The following is a 13,739-nucleotide window of genomic DNA, read 5'->3' on the forward strand; positions in this document are numbered from 1 at the left end:
CTCAGAAACTATCTCCAACTGATAACCAGTAACAAGTGAAAAATTGGTTTGTTACAATGGATACAATGGGAATACAAACCACTCTTAAGAGCAGGCCCATATATACTATGGCGTCCAATTTTGTGTTTTTATGGGATTCCTGCGTATGTGAACTTATGTGTCTCTGCTTCTATATGTTTTTCTAATGCTTCTCCTTTGGCTCTTCTTCTATTGTTTTTTTCTTATGCTATTCAAATTTGTTTGTTTGTGTTAGATTTTATCTTATTGTATTATTATTTTTAGATGCCTGTTTTCTAATGAGAGACAGCAAGCGCGTGGATTTGTATGTGAGGTGAAGTGGGGAATATCAGAGAGGAGTTGGGGGAGGGAAACTGTAAACAAAATATATTGTATGAAAAATCTATTTTCAATTAAAAAAATAGAAAAAATGTTGAAATTACAAAACTCAAAAGAAAGAATATAATTTATTTTATCTTAACCTGTAAATATTCCAAACTTAATATATTTATTATTAGAAATGAAGCTCTTCGCCCTATTTCCCCGTGTCTTTCAAATCACACAATCCATTTCCTTGCTAAATACAACAAAATCATTAAGTCTACCACATAGATCCATTTCCTCCACAAAGGTTTATCCAGCCCTCTTCACCACTATTAATGTGTAAATAAATCATTTCATTTCAGATTTATAATTGTCCATTGCCACCTCTGTTAAAGAACACATTGCCCTCTTGTTGGATTTCTGTCTTTTCTCTGATTAAACTGTATGTTACTTCCTGTTGGGGATCTGGTCCTTGTTATAACTGAGTCTCCTATTTTCCTTGTATACACTAAGGCAAATGGCTGTGATACACAATGTATAGACACAGAAATGAATAAGTGAATGAATGAACTCCTACATTGGTAAGTTTGGCAAACACTTCATTTGGTCTCACCTGGTTCACTATAGTTTGCTTTTCAGGTAAACAGAAATCAAAGATTTGGAAGCAGCCCACAATGAAACTTTAATAGGAACAATCAGTGGTCACAGAGGCAGTGGACATCACTATCTGAGCTTCTGTTTAGAAAACTGAGGTGGAAATCATCTTATGTAGAATTTACATGAGGAAGTGGTTGGGGCAAGTGGTTTACATGGTGTTAATGTCCTCTCAGAATATCACATTGACAGTGGAAAGGCCAAAACCAGGAGAAAATGTCAGACACTGGCAAAAAACATTGTGCAGATGATTGAGTAAATCTTGATTTGTTTAAATATTGCTAGCTTGGATGCTAATCTGAGTTCTGCATTTGGTTGCTAGAGTATGGGTTGTGAATATTGAGTACTATACAATGAAGGCTGGGTTCATTTCTGAAAGGAAGCTAAGAACACATTTATGTGAACTGAAGTAGTAAACACCACCTTGGGAGTCTGAGTCATTACCAAACTGACATGGCATTTGCTTTCTCTTGTACCCAAACTTTTAGTCCCTGTGTACCTGACCAAATTCAGATCTCATGTATGGGCATACACACAAAACATAAAACAAGAGAGTTCCTGCTTTGCTATTGTAAACCACTATGTTCATGAAGAGCCACAGGACACGCCATTTCTCTTAATGATTGCCAAAGTCAACCTGCGATGGACAGCAAAGAAGGCTCACAATAAAGAATCCTAGCTGAGAAAAATCTACTGCTCCAAACACGGCTCATTCTTATCAACAATAAAAAACATTAAGATATAGAGGGGAGGCACTACCTTTCAGAGAGTTAATGAACTGAATACTCCATGGTGTGAGGGGTGACAGCCCATCTATCCCTGTCATTATTCTTCCTTTAGTACACAGCTAGGACACTGAGTGCTGCTTTACTACACACTTTGTATGACCTGACAGCTGTGTTTATGAGAATTTTTTTCATACATGTTGAAGGGGCTGAATTTACGAGAATGCTTAAACTGATTCTTGGGTATATGTAAGTGACAAAATAATTTCATGTAGACACCAGGAAGTATCAGACCAGTTGTGTAGTTGATGAATTTTATTTTTAATTATGTTTAAAAAAAAACCCTTCTCTTTAGCAGGTTGATAGGCAAAGGCTCTCAATGCTTCCTACATATTAGAGAAGGGTATTAGTGATACTAACATCATCTCAGACAGTAAGACCAAAATGTCAGGGAGTGGATGGTACAGATGAAGTAAAACTTCTCACTGCCCCAAGGTCAAGTAGTTCAGGATAACGATTATAAAGACATTATGTGCAGATGAATATGAAATGTCCCTCACAAACTCCCCCTTTTCCTCACAGGCTCTTTAGTCCGAACAATTGGTGATGCTTTGGGGGTGGGGGAGATTGAAACATTTGGAGTAAGAGGCATGGCTGGCAAATGTGAGTCACAGAGAGAAGACTTCTGAGAGTTATGGCTTAGCCTCACTTCCAGTTTCCTTGTCTCTTTCTCAATCTGTCAAAATGTGAATAGCTATTAATATGTACTGTTACTACCACACAATGAACTCTGTCATGCCTTTCCTGTTATGTTGGAAGGAAACTATAAGCCCTAATTAATCCCTCCTCCCTTGAGTTTCTTCTTTCAGGAATTTTGTCATAGAAGGAAGATGGTAATTAATGCATAGGGTCTCCAAAAATTAAATGATTCTTAATTTTAAAATTCTAAATTCTCCATACTTCATTGATTTAAAAAAATTCTTCTCATTTTTGTTAAATTTACTTGGCAAAATTAATATGTTCCATCATAGCAAGTCAGAGAATTAAAGACACATACTATTTTGTGAAATAAGAATGCAGAAGGATCTGAAGAAAAGTTGTAACAAATCTCCTTTCTCATATTTTAAATCACCAATGCTGTGTCATGGGACACTATAACTACTTTACATGCTCCAACAGCTTAGATGAAACCAACAGCTGCTTTTACCTCTATCTCTACAGCTTATGGTTCTAGGTAGCAAAGAATAGGATTAGATTTCAGAGCCACACTGCTCAAACTCATTTCTTATAATCAGGCAAGTGCATGATACAAGGTGATTCACCATGTTCCAAGAAATCCAACACACGGGTATGAGGAGGGAACGCAAAGTACTGGAAGGAGATGTGAAAACAAGAAAACAACTTGAGCAGTGCCATCTTTAATGGTGGTTTCTGGGTCACCCTGCCCAGGATCTTGCAGTTTTAAGATCTCCTTGAGCCAGTAAATCTCTAAAACTACTGTTCATATTTCTACCACCATTCCTTCACAGAAGCATCAATTTGTATGTACAACTGCTACAGAAGACATTATACTTGTCAAATTTCTAGGGATCTAGCAGAGAAATAATGGCAAACTTTCAGAAGAGAAAAACACAAACAATTGATGAAAGTAAAGACACTTAACTCAGTCCCGAAAGAGATCTTTTCAGCCCATTCTTCTGACAGGAGACCAAGAGCATACTATATTAGCATCCAAATCTCGTAGCCATGTGGAATATTATCATCTGCTAGAAGGGAAAATTCAGTCATTACTGAGAACATGTTTGAAATGTCAACAAGGAGACCTTTAGAAAGGGTTCGTGGGAGAGTCTTGAAATGCAGTCTAACAAACTAGCAAGAGAACTCCGAAAACTATAATGTTGACAAAATAAGACAGTAAAGATCATGCTCATAAGGTTTCAGACCAAAAAAAAGGACTCTATTGAAAATTGTGCTAAAGAGCAGTTTGTTTATTGTGTGCTGCAGGGGGCTGAGTTGAAAGTGAAAGATAAAAAATGACAGGTAGGAAAAATTCAAGGAAACAGAACCTTTAAGAAGCGGCCTTGTTGTTCATGGTGTTCATTTGTAGATGCCTCTCCAGTGAAAACATGGGAACACAGCTCTTAGCAGAAGGTTGGAAAATGAATGTTTAAAAGGTAAGACAAAGAGTATATAGTTTTTTTTTTTACAGCTGTTTATACTTTTCTACAGAAACCTAGAAATTTGCCTTGAATAATAAGATAATGTCTCAGGAATGAGTAATATCCCACTCAATGCAGACTCAAAGGCATAAAAATTCAAGTTTGCTTGAAAAATATTCTAGGTCAGAGGATACTTATTTTTAGATCAGAGCATTGACTCACCCTGCCCATTTGGAAGTATAAAACCTAGCGAAGAAATGCTCAACATCCTTAGTCATCAGGGAAATGCAAATCAAAACAACCCTGAGATTGCACCTCACACCAGTGAGAATGGCTAAGATCAAAAACTCAGGTGACAGCAAATGCTGGCAAAGATGTGGAGAAAGAGGAACACTCCTCCATTGTTGGTGGGATTGCAAAATGGTACTCTGGAAATCAGTCTAGAAGTTCCTCAGAAAATTGGACATTGCATTATCTGAGGACCCAGCTATACCTCTCCTGGGCATACACCCAAAAGATGCTCCAATATACAACAAAGAAACATGCTCCACTATGTTCATAGCAGCTTTATTTATAATAGCCAGAAGCTGGAAAGAACCCAGATGTCCTTCAAGAAAGGAAGGAATGGATACAGAAAATGTAGTATATCTACACAGTGAAGTACTACTCAGCTATCAAAAACAATGACTTCATGTAATTCATAAGCAAGTAGATGGAACTAGAAAATATCATCCTGAGTGAGGTAACCCAATCACAGAAAAACACACATGGTATGCACTCACTGATCAGTGAATATTAGTCCAAAAGCTCTAATTACTCAAGATACAATCAAGACCACATGAAGCTAAAGAAAAAGGACAACCAAAGTGCAGAGGCTTCAGTTGTTCTTAAAAGGGAAAACAAAAATATTCGTAGGTGGGGATGTGGAGACAAAGTTTAGAGCACAGACTGAAGGAACGGCCATTCAGAGCCTGCCCTACATGGGTATACAGCTCATATATATACAGTCACCAAAACTAGATAAGATTGATGAAGCTAAGAAGTGCATGCCGACAGGAATCTGATATAGCTGTCTCTGGAGAGGCACAGCCAGGGTATGTCAAATACAGAGGCAAATGCTAGCAGCAAACCATTGAACTGAGAACGGAATCCCCCTTGCAGAAATTAGAGAAAGAATTGAAGGAGCTGAAGGGGTCTGCAACACCATAAGAACAACAATGCCAACCAATCAGAGCTCCCAGGGACTGAACCACTACCCAAAGAGTACACATGGACTGACCCATGGCTCCAGCTGCATATGTAGCCAAGGATGACCTTGTTGGGCACCAATGGAAGAAGAAGCCCTTGGTTCTGTCAAGGCTAGACTTCCCAGTGTAGGGGAATGTCGGGGTAGGCAAGAAGGGGTTGTGGATTGGGAGGGGAACACCCTTATAGAAGTAGGGGAGGGGCATAGGAAAGGGGGCTTATCTCCGGGAAACCGGGAAAGGGAATGACATTTGAAATGTAAATAAAAATTATCCAATAAAAAAATGAAGGGGTAAACGAGGGTAGATATGATATTTCACAGTGTGTGTGTGTGTGTGTGTGTGTGTGTGTGTGTGTGTGTGTGTGTGTGTGTGTGTGTGAAAAATTCTCAAAAATAAGAACTTTTTAAAACAGTTCAGAGTGAAAGTTTGGGAATACTTTCTGGCAGTTCCTCAGAAAATTGGAAATAGTTCTACCTCAAAACCCAGCAATACCACCACTGGGCAGATACCCAAAAGATGCTCCATCATATCACAAGGACACATTCTTCAGTATGTTCATAGCAGCCTTATTCATAATAGCATGAAACCGAAAGGAACCCAGATGCCCGTCAACTGAAGAATGGATACAGAAAATATAGTTTATTTACAGAGTGGCATACTATTCAACTATTAAAAACAAGGACATCATGAATTATACAAGGAAATGGATGGAGCTAGAAAATATTTTTCTGAGTGAGATAACCCAGACCAAAAGGACATGCAGCATATGTACTCACTTATAATTGGATATTAGCTAAAAAGTACAGAATACTCATAACATAAATCACAGACTCTAAGAAGTTAAAGAGGAAGGAACAAGTGAGGATTCTTCAATCCCACTTAGAAGGGGGAACAAAATTATCATGGGAGGCAGAGGGAGCAAGTGATCTGCATGGAACAGAGGACAGGGATGGGATAAAGGTAGCAGGATCAGGTATGGAGGGGAGACAGGAGAGAGGCACAGAAGGCCAGGAGAATGAATTGAAATATGCAGCTGCTAGAAGTGGGGGGTGGGAAAACTTCAAGAAAATCCTAGAGACCTGGGATGTGGAAAGCTCCCATGACTCAGTGTGGGTGACCTTAGTCAAAATGCCCAGCAGTGGGGATATGGAACCGAAGAGACCTCCTCCAGTAGCCACACAGGATCCCTAGTGGAAGGATGGGGATAGCAATCTACCTACAAATTTTTCTACCCAAAATTGCTAGTGTCTGAAAGAAACACAAGGACAAATATGGGGCAGAGACTGAAGGAATGTCTGACTAGTGACAATCCCAACTTGGGATCCGTCACATGCACAGGCACCAACCCTGACACTATTACTGATGCTATGTTGTATTTGGAGACAGGAGACTAGCATGGCTGTCCTCTGAGAGGCGCAGCCAGCAGCTGACTAAGACAGATAGAGATACTCACAGCCAAGTATTGGATGGAAGTCGAGGACCTCCATGGAAGAGTTAGGGGAAGGATTATAGGAAATGAGGGGGACAGTAACCCCACAGGAAGACCAACAGCCTCAAGTAACCTGGATGCCTGGGAGTGTTCAGAGATTGAGCTACAAACCAAAGAACATACATGGGCTGGTGCAAAGCCATGGCACTTATACAGCCTAGCCTTGTCTGCCCTCAGTAGGAGAGGATGCACCTAGAGACCTGATGACCCAGGGCAGGGGGGGAGAGTGGACGGGCATAAGAACACTGCAAGGTGGAACAAGGAAGGGGACAATATTTTGGATATAAACAAATGAAAAAATTAGTAATAAAAAACCTAGCAAAGCACATATTGATTCTAGGCATTTTTTTTTTTCAAATTGATCCAATTCAGCTTTAAGTGAAACGAGAACATGGCATGGTGCTGGCTTTGCAGACAAGATTTCAGAGCAAATCATAGAGAATATGTATTACAGAATCAGAATTCCTGAACAGTAGCCCTATTATGACTAAGCATTAAGTTATGGAAGTGTAGCCAAAGCTGATATAAGACCCCAAGATGATAGGAATGTCAAAAAAATCAAGTTGCTAATGGGAAGTTCCAAGAGCATGCCATACATGCCCAAAAGACTGGCCTTAGAGGTATGGCTTCCTAAGCCTTGTAAGTCTACATCTGAATACAGTGTTGAAGATGTTCAACACAGATAATTGTTATCTAATGTTTGCTATTATTTGTTTCTGCCTTGCTTTTATCCAATCTCCTTTTACCATTTTACTACTTCTTAGGGAAAAAAGGGATATTATATGTTAGAATTTACAGATCTAAAGCAGATTGCATTGTGAGATAGACATGAGGTTTTGGTGCCCATTAGCAAAATGCTATTGTTTGGATCTGGAATGTGACCAAAAGATGAATGTGTTAAGAACTTGGTTCTCGGTTGTGTGGTGTGGTAGAAAGTTCAGAGGTGAGGCATAATAGGAAGCCTTAAGTCACTAGTGGTATCTCTCTCTCTCTCGTGTGTGTGTGTGTGTGTGTGTGTGTGTGCCAGTTTCTGTCTCTTTTCTCTCTTTCAAAGTGAGCATGGTATGAACAGATTATTTAACCATGTTCTCACCACTAGAGTGCTCTACATGGCCATAGACTTAGGCAAGAGGAGCATGAGCCAAATGAATCTTTCTTCTAACTTAATAATCCCATGTATTTTCCTACTGTAATAAACCAGCAACACATTCACCTATAATATTAAGTTATTTCTATAGTTGAATACTTAAAAATGATAGAAGAAAGTAAGTGGGACACAAATCCCACTAAATATTCCACAGACACCCTTAAAAACTTCAAGGCAACTTAGTGTGCCTTATCTCTGAATCCACCCCAGCTGGCCCATGAGCATCTCAAATGCTCCATGTGCTTTACTCCCAAAGAGACTACCTTGCACCAAATACCTAGAAAGTCGAGGACAAGTGTGCCATGTAGACAACTGGCTTGACTCTGTAGGATGGGGAGAAGGAAATTCATATTACCACACTACAGAAGAAAAAGGCATGATGTTCTAAGCTCCTGGCTGTCTCATCAGGATCCAAAGTCAGCATAAAATCTTAAGAGTTCCTTCCTAAAAGCCAACAAGAATAGAACAGATAAACCCATAGTAGAGTTCTGGGAAAACCTTATGACCCCTAGCTCTGTTATGGGGTAATGATTTTTGTCTCTTGTAAACACTGGAAAAGGCAACTGCTTCCTCATATACAAACACAGTAGTACAAGGAACAGCAACAGGGAAATCACAGCCATTGGCACTACCAAGAAAGTGTATTCTGATAACCCAGAGAAATAGTGATCTGTGTAGGGCCTGATAAGGAACTTAAAATAATTTTACCAAGGAAGATCAGAGACATGAAAAGGAACAAAAATAACTCAAAAATTCCAGAGCTCAATGATATCATGAATGAGCTAAAAGTGGAAACAGAGCACACCAATATTAGACTTGATCAAGGAAAAAAAATCCATGAAGGTAAAGAGGGTTCCTTTGAACAGATCTAATCAGAGGAAGAAATGGAGGAAAACAATGAAATGAATAAAGAAATCCTAGAGGGTTTGTGAGGCAGCAGAAAGAGGATAAAACACAGTTTGCAGAGAGAGAGAGAGAGAGAGAGAGAGAGAGAGAGAGAGAGGAGGGAGGGGGGGGAAGAGAGAGACAGGAAGAGAGAGAGGGGGAAGTGGTGAGATGTGACAAGGAGAGGGGGGGAGAGGGGAGGGGAGGGGGAGTGGAGGGAGGTGGGGGGAGCGGAGGAGAGGAGAGGAGAGGAGAGGAGAGGAGGAGAGGAGGAGGAGGAGAGAGAGAATCTTTTTTTTTTTTTTTTTTTGGAGCTGGGGACCGAACAGGGCCTTGCTTGCCATAGGCAAGCGCTCTACCACTGAGCTAAATCCCCAACCCCGAGAGAGAGAATCTTAAGAGACAAAGTTTACTTAAAGAATTAGAAATAATGGCTAAAGGCATGTTAAGTCTGAGAAAAGAGAAGGATAGCCAGGAACATCAACGCTATTCTTACCAATGAGTTTCTACATAAAGGAAAGTTCACCAAGATTCATTATAATGAAATTTCAGCCTTCAATGGCAAACAATTTTGAAAACAAAGAATGAGACTTATCACAAAGAAAGGAACTCATAACATTTTAGAAGACCTCTCAGGAAAAATGCTGTAGGCTAGGAGATAGTGGGGTATCATATTAGGTGAGAAGTTTGTATTGAAAAACTCCTATATTGTGAAAACAGAAAGCTCTCAAAAGCAACTCAACCTTTTCAAAGGATTGGAAAAACAAAATAAAACAAAGTTCAAAGTTAGCAGAAGAAAAGAAGGGAATAGTAAACATTAGTCATGCATAGTAGAATAGACATTAGTAAAAGAATATAGAAGTTAGAAAAGTGTAAAAGTAATTTTTAGAAAGTTAAGTAATTGAAACTCTACCTAAATTTAAAAGAAAGACAAAATTATAAGACATTATAATTCATACCACAGACCCAGAAAGGCTCAAAAGAGAACTCACTGACCAGCTATATGCCAATAAGTTTAATAACCCAGAAGACAGGACAGATTCTTTAAGCATTATGCCTGCCAGAACTAAATCACAAAATACAGAGAGATTTACAGATGAATAAAAGGTGTATGCATGTGTGTGTTTGTGTGCATGTTTATACATATATATGTGTGTATATGTGTATATATATGCATATGTGTATTTGTACATATATGTATGTATTTTTGTGCACATATGGTTTGCATATATGTGTATTTTTCTTACATGTGTGTATATGCATTACCATGTGTGTATAAATTCACACACACGTGTGTGTGTGTGTGTGTGTGTGTGTGTGTGTGTGTGTGTGTGTGTATCTCCTGCTAAAGCTGCATACTACACCTGAAAAATTTTAACATTGAAGTTTGTTATATGTCCTTCAAATGCTGGGCTTTTTTTCTCCTAACTCTCAATACAACCCATTCATTTTTATCTAGTATAAATGAAACATACAATTTTATAACTCAAATAGAGGTGACTTCATTTATCGAAAATGATTCCATGGACTAAGATATACTTGTAAACTTTAGACATAAGCAATTTGGGTAGCATTCAAGAGACAAACAAAAATGACCCCACATAGTAAAAACCAACTATAAAATGAAAGAGAAAAAATCTTAGAAGACATAATATGACCAGGGACACAGAAATAGAGACAGCAGTGTGCTTTGGTTTCAACATGGCAATAAGAAGTCTTTGGCTGGAGAGCCAGTACTTTACAGGGAAGTGTGTAAGTTGAGATTAAAATAGATGTGTGTGTGTGTATGTGTGCGTGTGAGTGTGTGTGTGTGTGTGTGTGTGTGTGTGTGTGTGTGTGTGTTTTGTGATGAGACAAAAACAAAAGATCTCCTGGAACTGGAGTTACAGGCAGTTATGAGCTACCATGTTCACACATGGTTTGTTTCTGAGTTTATGAATTCAGGTCCTCTGCAAGAGCAAGCAATGCTCTTAACTGCTAAGCCATCTGTCTAGAACTGTATTTTTATATTCTTATCTTGATTTTTCATGTTATTTCATTTTTTCTTTGACAGTTCAATATCTAACCTCCTTTCCAATTCCTTCTTATTCAATGTTGCAATTCTTGCCATGTCGAATTGTTGCTAAAAAAAATTTTTAAGAGTTCTTCTTTTATTATCTATTCATACAAAAGAATAAAATTCAGTCTCTTGTTTCCCAAAACTGCTCTTGGGACTGTGTGAGGATCTGTGTAAGCTGCACTACGGAGTAGGTTTCTCTTTGAGGGAGAGGAGCGACTCATTGTGGAGAGAAGGCATGCAAGGAAAAGGAATTCTGACCTCTTCAAATTGGAAGAGCTCTTCAACTTCCCATCACTGTAACAAAATGCCCGACAGCCACTTAAAAGAGGAGTGACTTACTTCGGCTCACATGTTCAGGAATTTCAGCTTAAGAACTATTGAATTCGTTACTCTTATCCTGGAATGAAGAGAACGAGCAGGGACATCAGGAGGAAGAGGGTGAGGAGAAGTTCAGTAAGCCAGGAGGTGGAGAACGACAAGGAAGTAAGTATACCTGTGAAGGACATGCTTTTAGTGACCTTTTTTATTCTAACTGGCATCTACTTTCCACAGTTCCACAATCTCCCTAAAGTCTATTCAAAAATTTTATCCATCAATGGAGTTAACCATTATTTGGTAAACATCATTATTACTAGTCTTTTGGAACATACTCAAGATACTCCCTCCCATAAGTATGCTTTACTAGTCTTCTAGGTGCCTTCCAATCAGATTTTGTACACTGGAATTTGGCAGCCAATGTAGATAAATTAAAGTGTTTAAGTCACCAGCAGCTAAGTCATCACTGCCTTCGTCTGTTCATCTCTTACTGGAACAGGACAGTCACCATACATTGACTTATTAATGGTGTGTGTTGTGCACCACATCAACTCTTAATACTCTGCCTTTTAGTTAGTGATTGTTTTGGTCCTTCTCTCCTTCTAAGGGGAAGTCCTCATGCCTTATCTTGGAGGTAGCCCTCTCTAGCTTCCATCTGCTGCATGTATTGCCAGCATGTTCTTCCCAGGCTGTATTTTCTACTTGACATGTGAAGAGGAACTGAACATACACTTTAAATATTTTTCAAATCTGGAACCTCACCTGAAAAGATCTGAAGATCCTTCATGCATCACATCCTGTGCCTAAGGCACTGATTCAATTCCCCAGCATCAAACTCATGCTGAATGCATCAGTTTCTACTAAGCACAACCCATGTTCACTGTGTGCCAACTAAATGACTTGGGTTACCTCTCACAAATAATGTTCAGGAATTCAATTTTTAAAAATGCCTCTTTTTATGTTAAATAAGGCTAGTTCTTTCTACTACCTACTGGGTCTTCAAACTCTTCAGAATAATGTTTCTCAGTAAGGGCAAACCGTCAAGGTATACAGAAATGTCAAAGGGCATCTGAGTAGACAAAAATCGAGTCAAAGTATGCACTGCATAGATTTCCTTCTCCCATATGAGACACAATGCTGCCTACCATAGAAAACCATCAGTTCTCCACATTATGTGCCTTTGCATTGAATGTCCCAAGATTCATTTGTACTCCTACATATTGTAAGTTGAGAAAAATAAAATTGACCTGCAGGTTATTTTGATCACATTGTGAACCCACAGATTGTAAACTGGAAAATCTCTTCCTTGTTGTGGTGTGTCTCAGCTCGGGCACGCACCTTTAACTGAAGAGCTTTCTCTAAATAGGATTAAATAAAGTCAACCGTAGACCAAGAAGTGAAGCAAGGAACCTGATGACAGGGAGTGAACATAAGAGAATCCAGGGAAGAGAAAGGATGGTCTTTGACTTGAAGGCTATTTAAGACAGTGTGGAGAAGAAAAATAGCCTTTTTCTTCTGGGTTGTCAGGTGGAATAGGAAGGTCAGCTGGGTGCTTTTTCTGCCACTGTAAGCTAGCAGGGTTTCTCTATAGCCTCTTGCTCTTGGGTCTTCACTTGGTAAATCGAATGTTGGGGTTTTATTTTTAAAAACAACCAAGTTGTTTGACCATCTGCTCAAAGTCTAATCTACCAAGGACCAGGTTCAACTTGGACAGGGTTCTGAGAGAAGGAGTGTTAGAGAGTGGGAAAAACAAAGACTCAAAATAAAATCATGGGTCAGAGCTGGTGGCTGTGTTCTACTTGATGGCTCACTAGACAGTTCTCTGTAGAGAGCGCTTGGCTCTGTAGTCTGCTCAAGACAGCTTTTCACATTGCTCTTTCTCTATGTTCTCCTTGAGACAGCTTCAGATCTCTCTCTCTCTCTCTCTCTCTCTCTCTCTCTCTCTCTCTCTCTCTCTCTCTCTCTCTCTCTCTCTCTCTTTCTTCTGCTCTGCTCCACACAGCTCTCTCTGGTTGAGACAGCACTCCTTTCTAGTCAAAAATTCTAAAAGCTCTCTGAATGGCTCATGGTTCTCTGACCAATGTCAGAAAAGTTGCTATAAAAAATTCTTGGACCTTTTGACCAACTCAGACATTCTGTAAGAAGAATTCTAAAAGTAACTTTGGGTTTTCCCATAAAAATCAGAAAATCTAAAAACTCTTGAAAAGATCTGTGTTCGCTCTCTAAGTAATTCTTGGGATTTCCAACCAAGGTAGGAAATCCTACTAGAAAAAGTTCTAAAAGAACTATGAAATTTTTTAAAAGAGCTGTGTTCACACTCTCCATGGATTTTCTAGCTAAAATCAGAAATCCTGTTAGAAAGAATTCTTGAAGAGCTATGTTCAATCACCAGAGATCTCCAGAGAGCTCTGCTCTTGCTAGAGAGAATTCTAAAGAACAGCTATTGCTTTCTACCAGCTCACCTCATGCAGAACAAAAGCCCAGTTTCTTATTTATATATAATTCAGTAATTTATTCCAGATTTTCTCTTGACTATCCCACAAATCAACATCTCATGACCCTAGCCCCCTTGATTCTTAGGAGTCAGCAAGCACACATTTTTTTTAACCCCCTGACCCCACCCTACCCCACCCATGAGGCCCTTGGACATTTTTTGGTGTATCAACCACACCAGACTAGCCATCCCAGTCTCACCAGACTGACCGAGTTATTATCTTCCAGGTACCAGATTCTGCATC

The 13,739-nt window shown here is 39.2% G+C and overlaps 1 non-coding gene across 1 annotated transcript; it reads right to left on the reverse strand.

The window, feature by feature from the left end:
* Positions 1-13,234: 13,234 nt before the first annotated feature.
* Positions 13,235-13,297, reverse strand: LOC116912940. Its single transcript, XR_004389508.1, has one exon. It is a non-coding gene; the product is annotated as a U7 small nuclear RNA (small nuclear RNA).
* Positions 13,298-13,739: the final 442 nt, after the last annotated feature.

The sequence above is a fragment of the Rattus rattus genome, chromosome 11 (assembly GCF_011064425.1).
Source record: "Rattus rattus isolate New Zealand chromosome 11, Rrattus_CSIRO_v1, whole genome shotgun sequence".
Lineage (NCBI taxonomy): Eukaryota > Metazoa > Chordata > Mammalia > Rodentia > Muridae > Rattus > Rattus rattus.